This window comes from Sesamum indicum, linkage group LG6 (assembly GCF_026168435.1).
Source record: "Sesamum indicum cultivar Baizhima isolate 11 linkage group LG6, ASM2616843v1, whole genome shotgun sequence".
Taxonomy (NCBI): Eukaryota; Viridiplantae; Streptophyta; class Magnoliopsida; order Lamiales; family Pedaliaceae; genus Sesamum; species Sesamum indicum.
This window is the reverse complement of record NC_142662.1, coordinates 12,444,875-12,462,342: the sequence shown is the minus strand read 5'-3', so window position 1 is coordinate 12,462,342 and position 17,468 is coordinate 12,444,875. Positions and strand designations below refer to the sequence as shown.

Here is a 17,468-nt window from a genome sequence, read left to right as displayed (position 1 = left end):
TGGTACGATTCTCCTTCTCCTCTCTTCACCGGAGAAGGAGGTGGCTTTCCTAAGCCAATCTAATGGCTTATGGAAAGCCACCGAGCTTTCCTTCTCTGTTTTCTTTACCAGCCCCTATAAATGGGGATCTCTCTCCCTCTCGGCCAAGATATACGAAAAATACACAACCCACATACCACCATAACCTTCGAGTTCTGAGTGAACTTGCAGTCAGTCTCAGTGACTCGTTGATCCGCTTCCGTGACTTGTTGATTCTCGGTGATTCTCGGTGAAAGCCGTCAAGGTGGAGTAGTCGTGGGTGTGACTGTGGGTGCGAAGTCTTCTGTGACCAAGCTTGGTGCTCTCGGATCTGGTTCATTCTGAGCCATCTACTTCATCTTAATATAATTTATTTATATTATCTGTTCTTCATTTTGGTCTGTAATTTTGAAGGAGTTCCGTACTCCGTTATCTTTATATCTGTAATAGCTTGATAGGCCATTTGTTTAAAAAGTTACCACTGAGGGGTTATATACCCTACAGTGGTATCAGAGCCGTCTCTGATCCGAACGTCTCCGGTGGTGGTAACTTCTGAAACCCCTCCTCTTTACTTCCAGTTGATATATTCTGCTGATAACTGTCGTTTTGATATCTCGCTCTATATTACGGCTGATATATTACTGTTTCTGTTTCACCGCGGCTAAGCCCCCTAATATCCCTCCTGGCCGGACCCTTGAGGTCGTCGGGTATCTGGACGGGACTTAGGCTGGTGAGCCTCGGTTCGCATTATCTCTGTTTTCTGATATTATTAACCTGTGATTTTTCCGCCACTTTACTGTGATCTCCTAATCTCTGTGATACTTATCTGTGTGAGTCTTTAATATCGATCTTGGTGATCTCTTAGACTGTTTCTTAAACTCTATTGTGAAGCTGATTAGTGGTTGATTGATTTGTAACCTGTTGAGACCTCAGTTTTCTTGCAAACTCGAATATCTGTTACTGGGACAACTTGCTGCATTTTTTGAAATCCTGTGACTTCATTTGTGGACAGTTTGTGACATCTCTGTGATTTATCTGTCAAAACCTCTTTTCTAAAACCAAAACCTTTTTCTTTAAAACCTGTTCAAAACCGTTTCCAAAAATCTGCCCCAAGTTTTTTAATGGCTGGTTATAATCTACAACCATTTGATGGTAAAAGTGATTTTTCAATTTGGCAACAAAAAATGAAGGGGATTTTGATCCAACAAAGAGTTTTTAAAGCCATTGATGGAAATTATTTGGAAAATGTTTCTGAAGAGAAAATACAAGAAAATGATGAATTTGCTTACTCTTCAATTATCTTAAACTTATCTGACACGGTTTTAAGAAAAGTCGGCAGACAAAATTCTTCCAAAGATTTATGGAATAAACTTGAGGAGCTTTATACCGAGACTTCGTTGCCGAGTAAGCTGTTTTTATTGGAAAAGTTTTTTAAGTATAAACTTGACTTGTCTAAAAACATCGATGAAAACTTGGATGATTTTACAAAGCTCATACAAGACATAAAACTCACTGGTGACAAAAACATTGATGAATACTCTCCTATTATTCTGCTGAATGCTATTCCTGAATCTTATTCTGATGTTAAATCTGCTATTAAGTATGGAAGAGACTCTGTTAATCTTGAAACTGTTGTGAATGGGCTTAAGAGTAAGGAGATGGACCTTAGGGCTAATAAACCTAGTCAAAACCAACATGAAGTGAACTCGGTTAGGGGAAGACCAAAATTTAAAAACTCTAGATATAATAGAAGCAAAAGTAGAAGTAAGAGTAGGAATGGATATCGGAATAAGTCTAGACCTAGAGAAAACTTCAGTAATGATGACAAAACTAGAGAAAGACGTTGTTATAACTGTGGAATAAAAGGTCATTACATTAAGGATTGTAGAAAACCTAGAAAGGATAATCGAGATAGATATGAGAAAAAGAAAAAAGCCAATAATGTGTCCGATGAGAATGATGGTGAAGTCTTTACTGTGTGTGAAGCAAATTCTGTGAACTCCTTTGATATGCATGAATGGTTGGTTGATTCTGGCTGCACTTTTCATATGAGCCCTTTCAAAGACATTTTTTCTAATCTGCGTTATGAGCATGCTGGTTTTGTTTCTATGGCTAATGAGAAAAGATGTGAAATTGAAGGTCTTGGTGACATTTCTATGTGTTTTAAAGATGGCTATAAAATGACTTTAAAAAACATTAGATATGTTCCTGATTTGAGTCATAATCTTATTTCTTGTGCCGCTTTAGAAGAAGATGGTTTAGAGGGTAGGTGGGGCAAAGGCCTCATGAAAATCATGAAGGGATCATTAGTTGTTTTTAAAGCTAAACGCAAGCGTAATCTCTATATATGCACTGTTTCCTATGACTATCTTGCTGCTTCTGTTTCTGAATGTGATTCTACTACTCTATGGCATAAGAGACTTGGTCATATTAGTCAAAAAGGTCTTGATTTTTTGAGAAAAGATGGGATTTTGAATGAGAACATTGAAAAGTTGGATTTCTGTGATGATTGTGTGCTTGGTAAACATCATAAAGTACATTTTCCTACGTCACCCTCCCCAAAACCCTCCATGTCTACTTGCATTCTTGATTATGTGCATGCTGATGTTTGGGGACCTTCGAATATGCCTACTCATGGTGGTAATAGATATTTCTTATCTATCATTGACAATTTTTCTAGAAAAGTTTTTGTTTTCTTAATGAAACACAAATCTGAAGTGTTTGAAAAGTTTGAAAAATGGAAAGTTTTAGTTGAAAACCAAACTGGAAAAAGGTTGAAATCTCTTCGTACTGATAATGGTTTGGAATTTTGTAATCCTAGTTTTTCTGAAATGTGTGAAAAACATGGCATAAAAAGGCATAAAACAAACCCCTATACCCCTCAACAAAATGGAGTTGCTGAAAGAATGAATCGAACATTGCTTGATAAAGTTAGATGCTTACTTGTGAGTTCTGGTTTACCAAAAACGTTTTGGGGTGAGGCTATTCTTACTGCTGCACATTTGATTAATATGTCACCTTCTGTCCCACTTCTTGGGAAAACCCCTGAACATGTTTGGAATGATAAAATCCCTGACTTATCTGCATTACGTGTTTTTGGATGTGCTGCATTCGTTCATCAATCTGTCGATAAATTAGAACCTAGGGCCATAAAATGTGTTTTTATTGGTTATCCTGTGGGGGTTAAGGGGTATCGCCTTTGGGTACGTAGTCAACCCGGATTTAAGGTTCTAATAAGTAGAGACGTAACTTTCAACGAGAACGAGATGCCTTGCCTAGGAAAAACCACAACCTTTGAGAAAGAAAAAACCTTTAATAAGGTAGAGGTAGAGAACAATCTAGGGGATAACCAACAGGAGGGAGAATTAGAAAACACATTAGAAAATGAACCTGAAAATGAGACTGAAAATACTGAACCAAACCCTCTAGAGAACTACCAACTTGCTAGGGACAGAAATAGAAGACAAATTAGGGCTCCAATAAAACTTAGAGATTTTGAGACCGCCTTAAATACTGAAATGACTGAACCTACTAGCATAGATGAGGCTATGAAATCCAAACAGTGGCTTAGTGCAATGAATGAAGAAATGAGATCATTGAAGGAAAACAAAACTTGGGTTTTAGTTCCCAAACCACAAAATGCCTCCATAGTAGACTGTAAGTGGATTTACAAAATCAAACAAGAAAACCCTATCAAATTCAAGGCTAGATTAGTAGCTAAAGGGTTTACGCAAAAAGAGGGTATAGATTATAATGAAATTTTTTCTCCTGTTGTGAAATATACAACTGTGCGTATTATTCTTGCTCTCACTGCACACTACAATTGGGAACTCAAGCAAATGGATGTTAAAACTGCTTTCCTACATGGTGATTTGGATGAAAATATTTATATGTGTCAACCTGATGGTTTTATTGATAAATCCAAGCCTGATTTTGTGTGTTTGCTGAAAAAATCTTTATATGGCTTAAAACAATCACCTAGACAGTGGAATAAGAAATTTGACTCATTTATGCATTCCTTGAAATTCAATAGGAGTCATTACGATCACTGCCTCTACTTTAAGCATGTGCATGATTCACCCATTTTCCTTGTTCTCTATGTTGACGACATGCTCATTGCTAGCCCAAATTCTCATCTCATTAGTGATTTACAAAAACAGCTGTGTAATGTTTTTGAAATGAAAGACCTCGGAAATGCAAAGCAAATTCTGGGCATGAACATTTCTAGAGATAGAGAAAAATCTTCTATTCTTTTGAACCAAAAGTCTTATATCTCATCTGTTTTGAAAAAGTTTTCCATGGAAAATGCAAAACCTGTTTCGGTACCTCTAGCTGCACATTTTCAACTCTCAAAAGATCAATCTCCCAAAACAGATTCTGAAAAAGCCAAGATGGATAAAATTCCCTATTCAAATGTTATTGGTTCCATCATGTATCTCATGGTATGCACACGACCTGATATTGCATATGCAATTAGCTGTCTTAGTAGATACATGTCAAACCCTGGTACACCTTATTGGGAAGCATTGAAATTTCTGCTTAGATATTTACGTGGCACTATTGATATTGGCATAACGTTTTCTAGAAATTCTGATCATATTCAACTTGTTGGTTTTGTGGACTCAAATTATGCAAATGATCGTGATAGCCGTAAGTCTACTACATCTTATGTGTTTACTTTATGTGGTGCATGCATTAGTTGGAAATCCCAACTACAACACATAGTTGCCTTATCAACCACTGAAGCGGAATACATTGCTACAACAGAAGCCTTCAAAGAAGCCATTTGGCTCGATGGTCTTATAAATGAAATCGGGTTTTCAAAAGAAAAATTAGTGGTCTTTTCTGACAGTCAGTCCTCTATACAACTTTGCAAAAATCCTGTTTTTCATGATCGCACCAAACATATAGATGTTAGATTTCATTTCATTCGTGACATTGTTGGTAAAGATGTCATAAAACTGGAGAAGATAAAAACTGAGGAAAATCCCGCTGATATGGGAACCAAAAGCCTACCTGCAGATAAGTTCAATCTGTGTTTAAAAATTCTTAGATTAAATCCTGACTAATCATATTCTCTTCTAGTTGTTTATCTTCTGCAGGTACAAGCAGGAGGGTCCCCGGGCTGTGATGAAACGTTCCAGATCCGCACTAAGCTCCTGACCGTGTTCCTTATGAAGCATTGGTCCAAGGTGGAGCATGTTGATAATTATGGCCCAATGCTTTACGGCCCCCTAAGACAGAGCCCACAAGTCCCACCCACCTGGCGTGACCCACTTCGGCTGTACCCGGCCCATACCCAGTACCCATCACCCGACCCACTAGCTTACCTACTTAAGCCTGCTCTAACCCTAAAGGTTAGTCTGATTTTTCCCCCTTTTTCTACTGCGCCGCTGCTCTCGGTTCTTCTCTCCCCTCTTCTATATTCTCCCATGGATTTGGTACGATTCTCCTTCTCCTCTCTTCACCGGAGAAGGAGGTGGCTTTCCTAAGCCAATCTAATGGCTTATGGAAAGCCACCGAGCTTTCCTTCTCTGTTTTCTTTACCAGCCCCTATAAATGGGGATCTCTCTCCCTCTCGGCCAAGATATACGAAAAATACACAACCCACATACCACCATAACCTTCGAGTTCTGAGTGAACTTGCAGTCAGTCTCAGTGACTCGTTGATCCGCTTCCGTGACTTGTTGATTCTCGGTGATTCTCGGTGAAAGCCGTCAAGGTGGAGTAGTCGTGGGTGTGACTGTGGGTGCGAAGTCTTCTGTGACCAAGCTTGGTGCTCTCGGATCTGGTTCATTCTGAGCCATCTACTTCATCTTAATATAATTTGTTTATATTATCTGTTCTTCATTTTGGTCTGTAATTTTGAAGGAGTTCCGTACTCCGTTATCTTTATATCTGTAATAGCTTGATAGGCCATTTGTTTAAAAAGTTACCACTGAGGGGTTATATACCCTACACTCGACTTGAAAAATAATATTATTCTCAATATATTTTAATATTTTAAACATTAAATAGATACTAACATGTATAATATCCCAAGAACTCTATATATAAAATTGAAATGAAATTGACAGTAAATATATTTGTTGGTGTATAAATAATTTGTTAGTATTAAAAGATTAAAAAATATATTTTACCATTTTTAAAATTTATTAATAATAAATTATAATTTGAATCCGTAAATTCTAATTGAGAGAAATGCAACTTCTTCTGACATTTTCAATACAAAATAAGAGAAATTTTAGTTTTATAATTAATAAATTATAATTATAATTATTAACAAATTGAGATATATTTTTAACCACTTCATATTATATTTTAAATTTGACATATTATTTTTTTTTTGTAAATATTATAATAAACTTGAACCACATTTTACTTTTGAATTTAATTTATGATACTAAATAAAACCAATAATCTATATACAGAGCGCAATATCACCATATATATTAAATAATTATTAACAAAAAAAATTAACTAGTAACTAAATGAACACAATATAATAGCATAATACAGCTAAAATGAAGCACAATAAACATAGCTAGGCAGTTTTTTTTTTTTTTTTTGTTTTTTTGCCTTCGAATGATGGGCTTGCATCTCATTGGTAAAAAAGTAATAAATAGGTAAATTTATGTATATTTATAATTTAAATAATTTCCTTTTACATAAATAATAAATAATTCTTTGATTATAAATATAATTATATTTGTATCTGATATAATTATTAAATTATTATAACCACAAATTATGATAAATAGAATTTATTTTTTAATTTTCAAGTATTATTTGTGGGTTTATATGCAATTTGACCCTCTATCAAATATAAATTTACCCCTAAACTATCAAATGTAAATTTAAGTTAAAATTCATCAAATTCAATTATATTTGTTAGACAAAAACAAACCACATGCTTATCGAAATCACAACATATAATTATAATGACCTAAATCACTTACTCATCTATCAAGAGAAATGTATGCCACCAAAAATTTACTCACCTTCCACAAAGTAAATGATAGCAGGAAATTGGCAAATGTAATATATTTTAAGTAAAACCATGAAAAATTTACCCAACATCCCAAGAGAAAATGATCACAAGAAAATACAACACATTCTAAGTAAAGCCACCAAAAATTTATCCACCTTGCCAAGAGAAAATGATAGCAGAATTTCTATCAGTGCTTTTGGTCCAAGATTGTAAGTACATTGATTGAAGTGTTACTCACAGTCATATCAAATATGAGAAGTTAAAAATAGGAAAGATCCATAATAACAAGCTATGACATTCACATATTTTATCATAATTTACTACATCCAGAACTTTCTCAAGTAACTAAACTCAAAAGGAAATTGGCAAATGTAATATATTTTAAGTAAAACCATGAAAAATTTACCCAACATCCAAAGAGAAAATGATCACAAGAAAATATAACACATTCTAAGTAAAGCCACCAAAAATTTATCCACCTTGCCAAGAGAAAATGATAGCAGAATTTCTATCAGTGCTTTTGGTCCAAGATTGTAAGTACATTGATTGAAGTGTTACTCACAGTCATATCAAATATGAGAAGTTAAAAATAGGAAAGATCCATAATAACAAGCTATGACATTCACATATTTTATCATAATTTACTACATCCAGAACTTTCTCAAGTAACTAAACTCAAAAGGAACTATGCAATACAATTATTAAATAAACTATAAGGTTAGTTTAGTCATACTAAGAGCTACAAGAAATATTTAGCGTTACTCATACACATTTATCTGTTGTACACAAATATAAAAATATATACATACATGTCTATATATAAATGTACGAATGGCAATAATACTTTTATATATTAAAGTAACAATATAAAACAGACTATGCCTTTAATGTATGTACGAACAACAAACATTTTATAGGTTCTAATATTTTAAAGTATGAAATATGCACATAACGAGAACAAGTGAAGACAAATATCATGGACCATACTTTTATTACTCAAATTTGTAGTAAGATGAAAACAAGAGAACAAACCATGAGGCCTTTGAATCATTAAGACAACCTCCATGCATAAAATTTTCGTATTGTATAACACTTACCTTATAAACCTCACGTTCTTATTATTTAGAAACATCCTCTATGTAGATTACAAAATAGATAGACGGGTTATGCACAACATAACTACGGACACGTGGAGTTAAAACAAAACAAGCAGAGATCAATGATCATCAATACAAAAGCTGACTGCAATAATATGAAACAGACCAACTTGTCTTTTGGCGTAAATATGATGTGTATCTAGCGCAGAAATACATACAACATATAAATAATGTGGGAGAGAAAGCATCTAAACAGTAAAACCAAATAACAGTAACAAGATAACTACGGACATGATCAAAAGAAATTGACATGTGGGGTTAATGTAGGACCAGGGAGATCGATGATCATCGATAGAAAGGCTGATAACAATAAAATAAAACAGCCCAACTTATCTTTTGGCATATAAATATGATTCGTATCTAACTCGAAAGCACATACAATGAACAAATAATGTGTGAGAGAAAACCATCTAAATAACAAAACCAAATAATTTGGCTAGTAGCTAATTCGTTTTATCCATAATATACTACATCTGAAAACTTCCTAGTATCACAACTCGAAAAGGACTATGTAATATAATTTAAATTTTATTATAAGATTAGTTTAGTCAAACTAAAAATTGCAAAAAATGTTTAGTGCTATTCATACTTTTTATATAAATATAGATGTATATAGATACAGATTTAGATATATAGTTCTATTTATACTAAGTTTATGATGAACGTACAGTCAAGCTATATCCAATCTCTAACATTTGTTGCACCCAATCAACCAAATCCAATCTCTATTATTTCTTAAATTTTTTTATGTATCATGCACACATTTATGTGTTGTATATAACTATGAAAATATATGCATATATATCTATATACAAATATAATATATAACAATAGTACTTTTAGAAATTAAAGTAACAATATGACATAGACTATGCTTTCAGTGTATTCAAGACAGCAAGAGCAACAAATATTTTAGAAGTACTAATATTTTGAAAGCATGAAACATGAACATATGAGAACAAGTAAAGCTAGAAATTATGGACCATACTTTTTATCATTCCAATTCGTAATAAAATGGGAAATAAGAGGACATACCATGAGGCCTTTGAATCATTAAGAGAACCTCCAAACAGAAAATTTTCGTATTGCACCACACTTACTTTATAAACTTCACATTTGTTCTTTAGGCACGTCCTTAGTGTAGATTGTAAAATAGATCCACATGTAAGGTTGAGAAAGAACTAGGAAGATCGATCATAATCAATAGAAAAGCTGACTATTGTCCTTTGGCATATAAATTTGATGCATCTCTACCTTAGAAGCACATACACCAAACAAATAACGTGAGAGAGAAAAGCATCACAACAATAAAACTAAATACAAATGACATAAGACTTGTAATACAAATGACATAAGACTTGTTATCGGAATGATATTCTTAAGGGGCTTCATGTGGCTCTCAAGATATTTGGTCAGTGGCTAGTGATTTTCTTCTCAAGTAACCCAACTCAAAAGGACGACTGAATAAAATTATTGAATTTAATGTAAGGTTAGTTTAGTCACACTAAAAACTTCAAAAAATTGTTAGTGCTATTCATACTTTTTATATGGATGTAGATGTTTAAGTAGATCTATTTCAGATAAAGTTTATGATCATTCCAATCGATAAAGATTAGTTAGCTTATCAAAATTCATTTTTTTGCTGAAAACAACGTAGAGTTCAAAGCGCAAACACATATATTACATCATAAGGATCCTATAATTTGTTGTATTGTAATTAGTGCATGGCCAAGTTTATACACTTAAATCACGCAAACTAAAATTACATGCTACATATATGGGCTCTGACACTTGATCTCTTCGGAGAGATAGCATAAATACTTAAAGAGAACACAGTTTACAATTCAAATTCGTAGTAAGATGAAAAAAAGAGAACATACCATGAGGCCTTTGAATCATTAAGAGTACCCGCATGTAGAAAATTATCACAACAGTTACCTTATAAACCTCACTTTCTTCTTGCTCCTTAGAAATGTTCCCTGTAGATTGCAAAATAATTGAGGGAGATCAATGATGATCATCAAAAGAAAAGCTGATTGCACTACAATAAAACTACCTAAATTGTCCTTCGGCATATAAATATGATGTGTACCTTAGAAGCACATACACAAACAAATTATGTGGGAGAGAAAAATATCTAAACAATAAAACCAAATACAAGTGACATAAGATTTTTTACAGAAATGATCTAAAAGACTTAGGGGCTTCGTGCGGCTTTGAAGATATTTGGCCAGTACATGGTGTGTTTTTTTCCATAATTTACTAAATGTGGAACCTTCTTAAGTAACTCAACTCACAAGGACTACGTAATATAACTATTAAAAGTTTAGTTTAGTCAAATTAAAAACGGTAAGAAATTATTTGAACTCTTCATAATTTTTACATAGAAGTAAATGTAGATAGATATAGATATAGATTTCTAGTTCTATTTCAAATTAAGTTTATGATGGCCTCGGGTAAACCCAAATCCATTCTCTAATATTTCTTACATCCAATCAGACAAATCAATCTCTATCATTTTTCACATCTTTTTCTGTATCATGTACACACTTTTATAAATTAAAGGATATGCAATAGATTATGCTTTTGGTGTATAAAAGCAACAAATATTTTCAATGTTGTAATATTTTAAAGCATGGAAACATGCACATAAAGAGAACAAGTGAAGCAACAAGTCATGGAGCATACTCTTATCAGTCAAACTCATGGTATCGATGACTATTGATAAAGATTACCTTAGCTTATCCAAAGCCATTGACTTGTTGACAAAAACCGTGAGTTCAAAGAGCAAACATACTATTACATCAGAATGATCCTATTATTTGCTGCAATGTAATTAGTATATTCCACGGCCAAGTTTATACACTTGAGTCGCACAAAATAAAATTACATGCTACATATATGGGCTCTGGCACTTCATCTATTCGAAGAGATAGCATAAATGGATAAAGAGAACACATAAAGCCAGAAGTCATGGAGCATACTTTTATAATTCAAATTCGTAGGAAGATGAAAACAAGAGAACATACCATGAGGGCCTTTGAAGGCCTTTGAATCATTAAAATTATTGTATTGCACAAGAGTCACCTTATAAACCTCACATTCTTCTTGTTCCTTAGAGACGTCCTCTATGTAGATTCCAAAATAAATTGACATGTAGGGATAAAAGAGAACGAGGGAGATCGATGATGATCATCAAAACAAAAGCTGCCTCCACTACAATAAAACAGCCCAAATTGTCCATTAGCATATAAATATGATGTGTATCTACCTCAAAGCACATACAACATACAAATAATATGGGAGAGAAAAGCATCTAAAAATAAAGCAAAAATGAGTGACATAAGGCTTGTTACCGAAATGATCTAACAATCTAAGGGGCTCCATGCGGCTTCTAAGATATTTGGCCAGTAGCTGGTGCTTTTTTATTCATAATTTACATGTGGAACCTTCTTAAGTAACTCAACTCAAAAGGAGATCATTTTCTGTGTGATACAAGAAGAGATTCACATATAAGAAGAAAAGAAAACAAACCTAGAACATAACACAATTGCTAAATCTATCATAACTGGAAGTGAGACACCATTGGAGGACAATTAATAGTGCACTACGTATTGAAGCTTGTTTGGCAAAACTCAACCGTTCAAGAGTAGCAATATCAGCAGCATCTCCACAATAAAATCCTAAAACAATAGATCGAATAAATAAAATAAGCACTTTAATTGTCAGATATTGAAATTAAATAACTTCTAGAGATAGATCAACATAAATATTGACAGGAATTAAGCCAGTAAAAGTGACTTACCAGGACTGAACCTCGAGTGATAAGCTTTTGGGGAGTGACAATAAATTCTCCAATAGCTCACCCTACCAATGAACTATTGAATGGGTTTAACATAAGAACCCAACAACACATAATTGTGTGGGACAAATGATAAAAATGATATGATAGAATACGAATAGTCACCTGCACCATGGAACACCAACACTAAGAAGCACTTCCCGCGACATCACCATGGTCTTCTACCAAGTGTACAAATATAACTGAAATAAAATTATCTCATGAACTTCATTAGAAGAGTTAAAAGAGAAATGGAAGACAAAAACGGAATCTGATTTTATATTCAATTGTTAGTTAACAATGATTCCCGACCTCATATACCTGGATAAACTGCATTCATGGGTCAGTAAAGTTAAAAAGTTATGATACTTCTCTATATCCAGCATGAAAGATTTCTTTAACTCTTATATTCAGCACAACTTGTACATTTTCCTTCTAAGTTTTACAGTTGGGGCTTGGGGAGAACCCATGTAAGAAGCATCACCGCTGTATACTGATCTTGAACCTGCTGAGATGGCAATCTAAAAGAAATAATTCATAAAATTAAAGAGAACTATAATAATATAAAATTTAAATGTCGTTACAATAATTATTTTCAGTTATATTGATAAAATAATATTAAGGCAAAAATCTATCTCCTACTATCCAAAAATAATAGTCCCACAAGAAAAGGCATCTCTAAATAAATCATTTTTATACAGAAAAAATTTCATATAGCCACCAAGAAATAAATGTGATAATTTTTTCAATAAATTGAAAAAGAAAGAAAGGATTGTTGTAATGTCTTTAAAGTTATAGCCCCCCAGACAAAACGAAATATTATGTACACAATCTTAAAACACAAATGCAGCAATACGTTATACAAATGCTAACTTATCATAACGAGGGTAAGAGGCCAATCACATCACCACACTTTGTTTTGCCAGGTAGAGAGCAGGACAATCAAGCTTCCACAAAATCTATAGGTTTCTAAATGTTATCATCCCCGATGCTAGCATAATACCCTTTATCTCCTTATATCTACCTAAGTAGGGACGGATTTTGCTTTTCTTTCTTTTCTTTGGGCCAATAATGATTTTTTTTCTTTTTTCTTCCCCTTGTATTTTGTCATGGCTCTTTTCTCCTTTTTTTTCCTTCATTTTTGCCCGTGACTTGTGTTCTTTAGGCCGTCTTTCGGTCTTTTGACGCGAATGACAACACTTGTGGTGAAGGCACCCGGTTACTCAACCAAAAAACGTCGTATTCTGGCCTTTTGACGCGAATGACAACACTTGTGGTGAAGGCACCCGGTTACTCAACCAAAACACATTTTACCTAAAGTGCTTTGCATACTCATAGCTCCGGCCACCGTTTTACGTGAATAACAACATTTGTGATGAAGTTACCCAGTTACTAAGTGACCTAAACCAGCGGAGTAGATGTAATTTCATTTTTTTTTGCTATTCTTTCTTTTTTTTCCCAAGGGGAAGGGCCTTTGAATTTTTTTTCAAAATGATGCATGTCCCATGTTAGGGATATAAGGATCAATCAGGTAGGTTTTTAGCAAACAAATATGATGTCACAAGAATCCTAAGAGTTAGTAGAAGCGAAGACATTCCAACTTTCTTTCAAAGCAATTCAAAATGCATGAAATTATGCCTCAACTACTCCACATTTAATCAAAGCAACAGTCACATAACGCTAGTGCACATTCATGTCTCAATCTTATGACTTCCTAAAATCACATTTATTTGTCAAATTACTAAGGGTAAACTAGAAACATAATATAAATGAAAGTAGTTTGATAATAACTAGCAAAAGAAAACAAAAAAAAAAAAAGGAGAGTAGTTTGATAATAACTAACATCCGAACCCGAAAGATCCACAGAGAGTAGAGATGAACCTGTGAAGAGACGACGTCAATCCAATTGTCATTAAATCCTGGGTATTCTCCCAAATTAAGATCCTGCAACAAACAGAAAAATGAGCTCATGAGACCAGCTGTTGTCTATCCTTTAGGCAGCCAAAGCAATTTGTGACCTATTTCTTCACTTAGCAAGGCTTGCAAACCTGAAGAGCACAATCCCGAAAAGCTTCAAGTACAGAATCAGTTAGACATTGGGAACACACTAAATCGTCAAAAAATCTGTTGACTTATATCCCTTGGCAGCATGGAGAAGGTGCTATATTTGTTTATGTCCTTCAACAAAAGAAAATTGCTTGTCAATACACTTAAAACAGTTTGGCTCTCCCTCTTATACAGTGAACTATAAACAGAGTAACCACGCCAAACATACTTGCCGAATTTTATATATACACGTATCCATAAGAGATGGGCAACTTCGTTTCCCTTGACCAGCGTCCATAGATGATCTAGAAAATGAGGTTCCAAGCCATTTTGAGCTCCCACTTTTAGTATATCTACCTGAAACCCCTCGGTTCAGGTTATCCTCGTTTACTGGCTGGTCTCGCTTCCTGGAACAAGCTCCCCCCATTTTTTACTGTATTCTATTCTATTTACATTAAGAAAACTGCAGCAAAGCCCAGCAATTGTCAACTTATCACCAATGCTGGGGGTACAAATTTAGCACCACCCTGCAAAACATAAAGAAATCAGATGATTCATCATGATTCTAGATGGATTACGAGTAGGCATACAAGTCTAAGTCAAACTTTCCTCATCCTCTTTCAAGAAAGCGCCTAATTTTTCCATTAAATTATACATATGAAAACATATAGATGAGTTATTACATCCAGGACTTCCAATTACGGCATGCCCACGGTACACTGGACAAGAGAAGAGACAAGTACATGACAAATATAGCGTAAAAGCATATTTAGTAAATACAGAAGAACATAAATTAGCAGCTTCTACGAAAGAAAAGTATAATCCTCGTCCCCGTAACACAAGATTAATATAATATCAACTTTTTAGCTATGGTTAACCATGTTGAAATATTTATCCTAAAGTCATATTAGTTGCTAGAGCATCAAACTTTCCCTGAGTTCCGGAAAAAAGCTTTAACATAATTGACAAAAGGGAGCGCTATTCACAGGTTAACCATGGTAATGTCAAACCAATCCCAGCATTATGTAAAACCCGGTATATCGATGCTAGCTATTAGAACTTGAAAGGAGTGGAGGAAATATCTGTTAATTAATGAGGACTAAAAAGCACTGACTATAAAGAATGCTCTTCACACTTCAACAATGGAGATAACATGGCATAGCTTATGATTATTTATTTATTTTAAATGAATCATCGTATAAGAGAACCAAGATTAAACATTACATGCAAAAACTAATTCAAGTATGAACAAAGAACGACAGCAGAAATGGAGACTTGAATGTAAAAAAAAATGCTTATTGCCTTCGCCTTTAATCACGTTAGATTACTACACTATCTTTTAGAGGAATGGGAATAGCATTTAATCACGCTAACGTAATAATAGTGGCAAACTACTTCACATGTAATAATACATAATCAACTAATGTGCACCAAATATGTCAAGAATATGTGCTTATGTAGAAACCACTATAAAACTATATTATTTAAGAAAGCATTTTAAATTCGATACCTGCATGCTTGTGGACTGGGAGTTATTGGCCATTTCAGGCAAATGACCAATCTCTGAAACAACCATGAAAAACACAAAATATTAGTAAATTAGTTTTAGAAAACTCTATATTTTATAAATTAAGAATGTGCAAATTGTCATAAGAGCTCAGTTTCATAGCAAAGAAACAAGAAGTGAGAGGGAATACATTAAAAGTGGCAGATAAAGCAATGATAAGGCTAAGACAAGTTATGTCCTCGGTTAGGACTTCATGAAAACATTAACAGTTGTCAATTCAATACGCGACTGTTAATTTAATTGTACAGGTGACCATAACATATTTTCCTTGTGAGTCATGACCACTACCAAAAGAACATACAAAACAATATCCACATATGTTCCAATATTAAAGTTTTGAACTATGCTGACAACAAGATGGAGTTAGTCATACCTAACAACCAATAAAGGGATCAAAAGAAAACAGATCCGTGATAAAGATAAAATACCTAGTTAGAAATGCATGCCTATTATTTTTCATTCAAGCCCTTTCTGTTTCCTTGATTTGCCATAGAAATTTCATAACTAATGCATAATCAGGCTTTATTTGTAGATATATGCGGATGGCTGTAACTTAAAAAACCAGAAAGGTAAACGTCCTCTGCAAGGTCCCAGTTTAAAATGGATGAAACCCAAGAAAAATAGCCAAATTTTATCTAAGAACCGCATGATCTTCTTGGGGTATATTTTTTTCGTTAAAACAAAAATCTGCATTCTCACTCCAATTCTTACATCCTAAAGTTCAATAAAAACCATAAAGAAGATAATTGAGAAACGTGAATTCAATCAAGAACATCCCTGAGTGGCGCAGCAGTTAATAAACAACTAAACCCTGCCTTGGCAGGCCAACCAAAATCTTGAAAGAAATCAATCAAGAAACGAACAACCCACCATCTTTAAGGAAAACCCTAAAGAAACTAAAAACTGGAGGGGGGAAAAACGTGTTGTTCTCTAGACATCTTTTACCCAAGAAAAACAAGAGAACACTTCTAAAACTTGATTCCAAAAAAAACCAACCAAGAATTCAATCAAGAAGCCAAGAATTGAACTACTCTTCAACCCAATGATAAAACCAAAAGCGCAGTTTTCATACATTCAAAAGTGAAAAACTAACAAGTTTTCATCACCCAATATTTCAAGAAAAGTGGAAGGCTGAGAGCGTCAAAATGAATTACATTGGAACAGAAGACAAGAGGTCCCCATCACCCTCCGGAGTCATAAACCTAGATCATGAAACCACTTAACGGCCCCCTTGTTCACATCACCCTCCGCTGCCGCTGGTACTCAACCCTAACCCTTCCCTCCCTTTCTGCTGATCTTTCCCCCTTATTCTTTCCTCTGTTTTTTTGGGTGAGAATCGAAACATGAATAGAGGAAATGGAAAATGAAGGGGTGAGGCTTAAAACGTGGGATTGTGGATGGACGGTGGTTTTGGGTAAAATGGCCGGAAAGAGGATGGTGATTTTTAGGGTTTTTACCCGTGGATTTTTTCTTTTTTGGGATATCTTTAGTACGATTTCTTCCCAAAACTATGACATCAAGATTCTAAGAAATCATCCATAAAAGGAAGAAGAAGAAGAAAAGGAATTCGCATTCGTCATCTTCATACCGAAGTGAAGAGAGACAGACTTTGAGAAATATGAGTGAGAAATGTTTTGTGTTTCTTGGGTATGATGATGATGATGACGACATGTACCACTTGCGATTCCCAAAGTTGCCATTAGCCCCCACCCCCACCCTTTCTTATTTAGTAATTTCTTTTTGTAAAATACACAAACTCTTTAGATTAATTTCTAATGTAAATCAACTTCAATCACTTAAAAAACTAATTATTATTTAAAAAATATATTAATTAGATAAATAAAAAAT

At 34.1% G+C, this 17,468-nt stretch overlaps 2 long non-coding RNA genes across 3 annotated transcripts; both read right to left on the bottom strand.

Moving 5' to 3' along the window:
• Nucleotides 1-6,834: 6,834 nt before the first annotated feature.
• LOC148787790 (uncharacterized) lies at nucleotides 6,835-11,842 on the bottom strand. The gene is made up of 3 exons (XR_016065821.1): nucleotides 11,523-11,842; nucleotides 11,196-11,382; nucleotides 6,835-10,145 (listed from the first exon to the last, which is right to left on the bottom strand). It is a non-coding gene; the product is annotated as an uncharacterized LOC148787790 (long non-coding RNA).
• Nucleotides 11,843-12,144: 302 nt separating this feature from the next.
• Nucleotides 12,145-17,244, bottom strand: LOC148787789 (uncharacterized). 2 transcript variants are annotated; one of them, XR_016066084.1, is made up of 6 exons: nucleotides 16,775-17,244; nucleotides 15,564-15,616; nucleotides 14,283-14,580; nucleotides 14,056-14,185; nucleotides 13,889-13,951; nucleotides 12,145-12,528 (listed from the first exon to the last, which is right to left on the bottom strand). It is a non-coding gene; the product is annotated as an uncharacterized LOC148787789 (long non-coding RNA). The 2 variants fall into 2 exon arrangements; XR_016066085.1 differs by having other exon boundaries at nucleotides 12,145-12,512.
• Nucleotides 17,245-17,468: the final 224 nt, after the last annotated feature.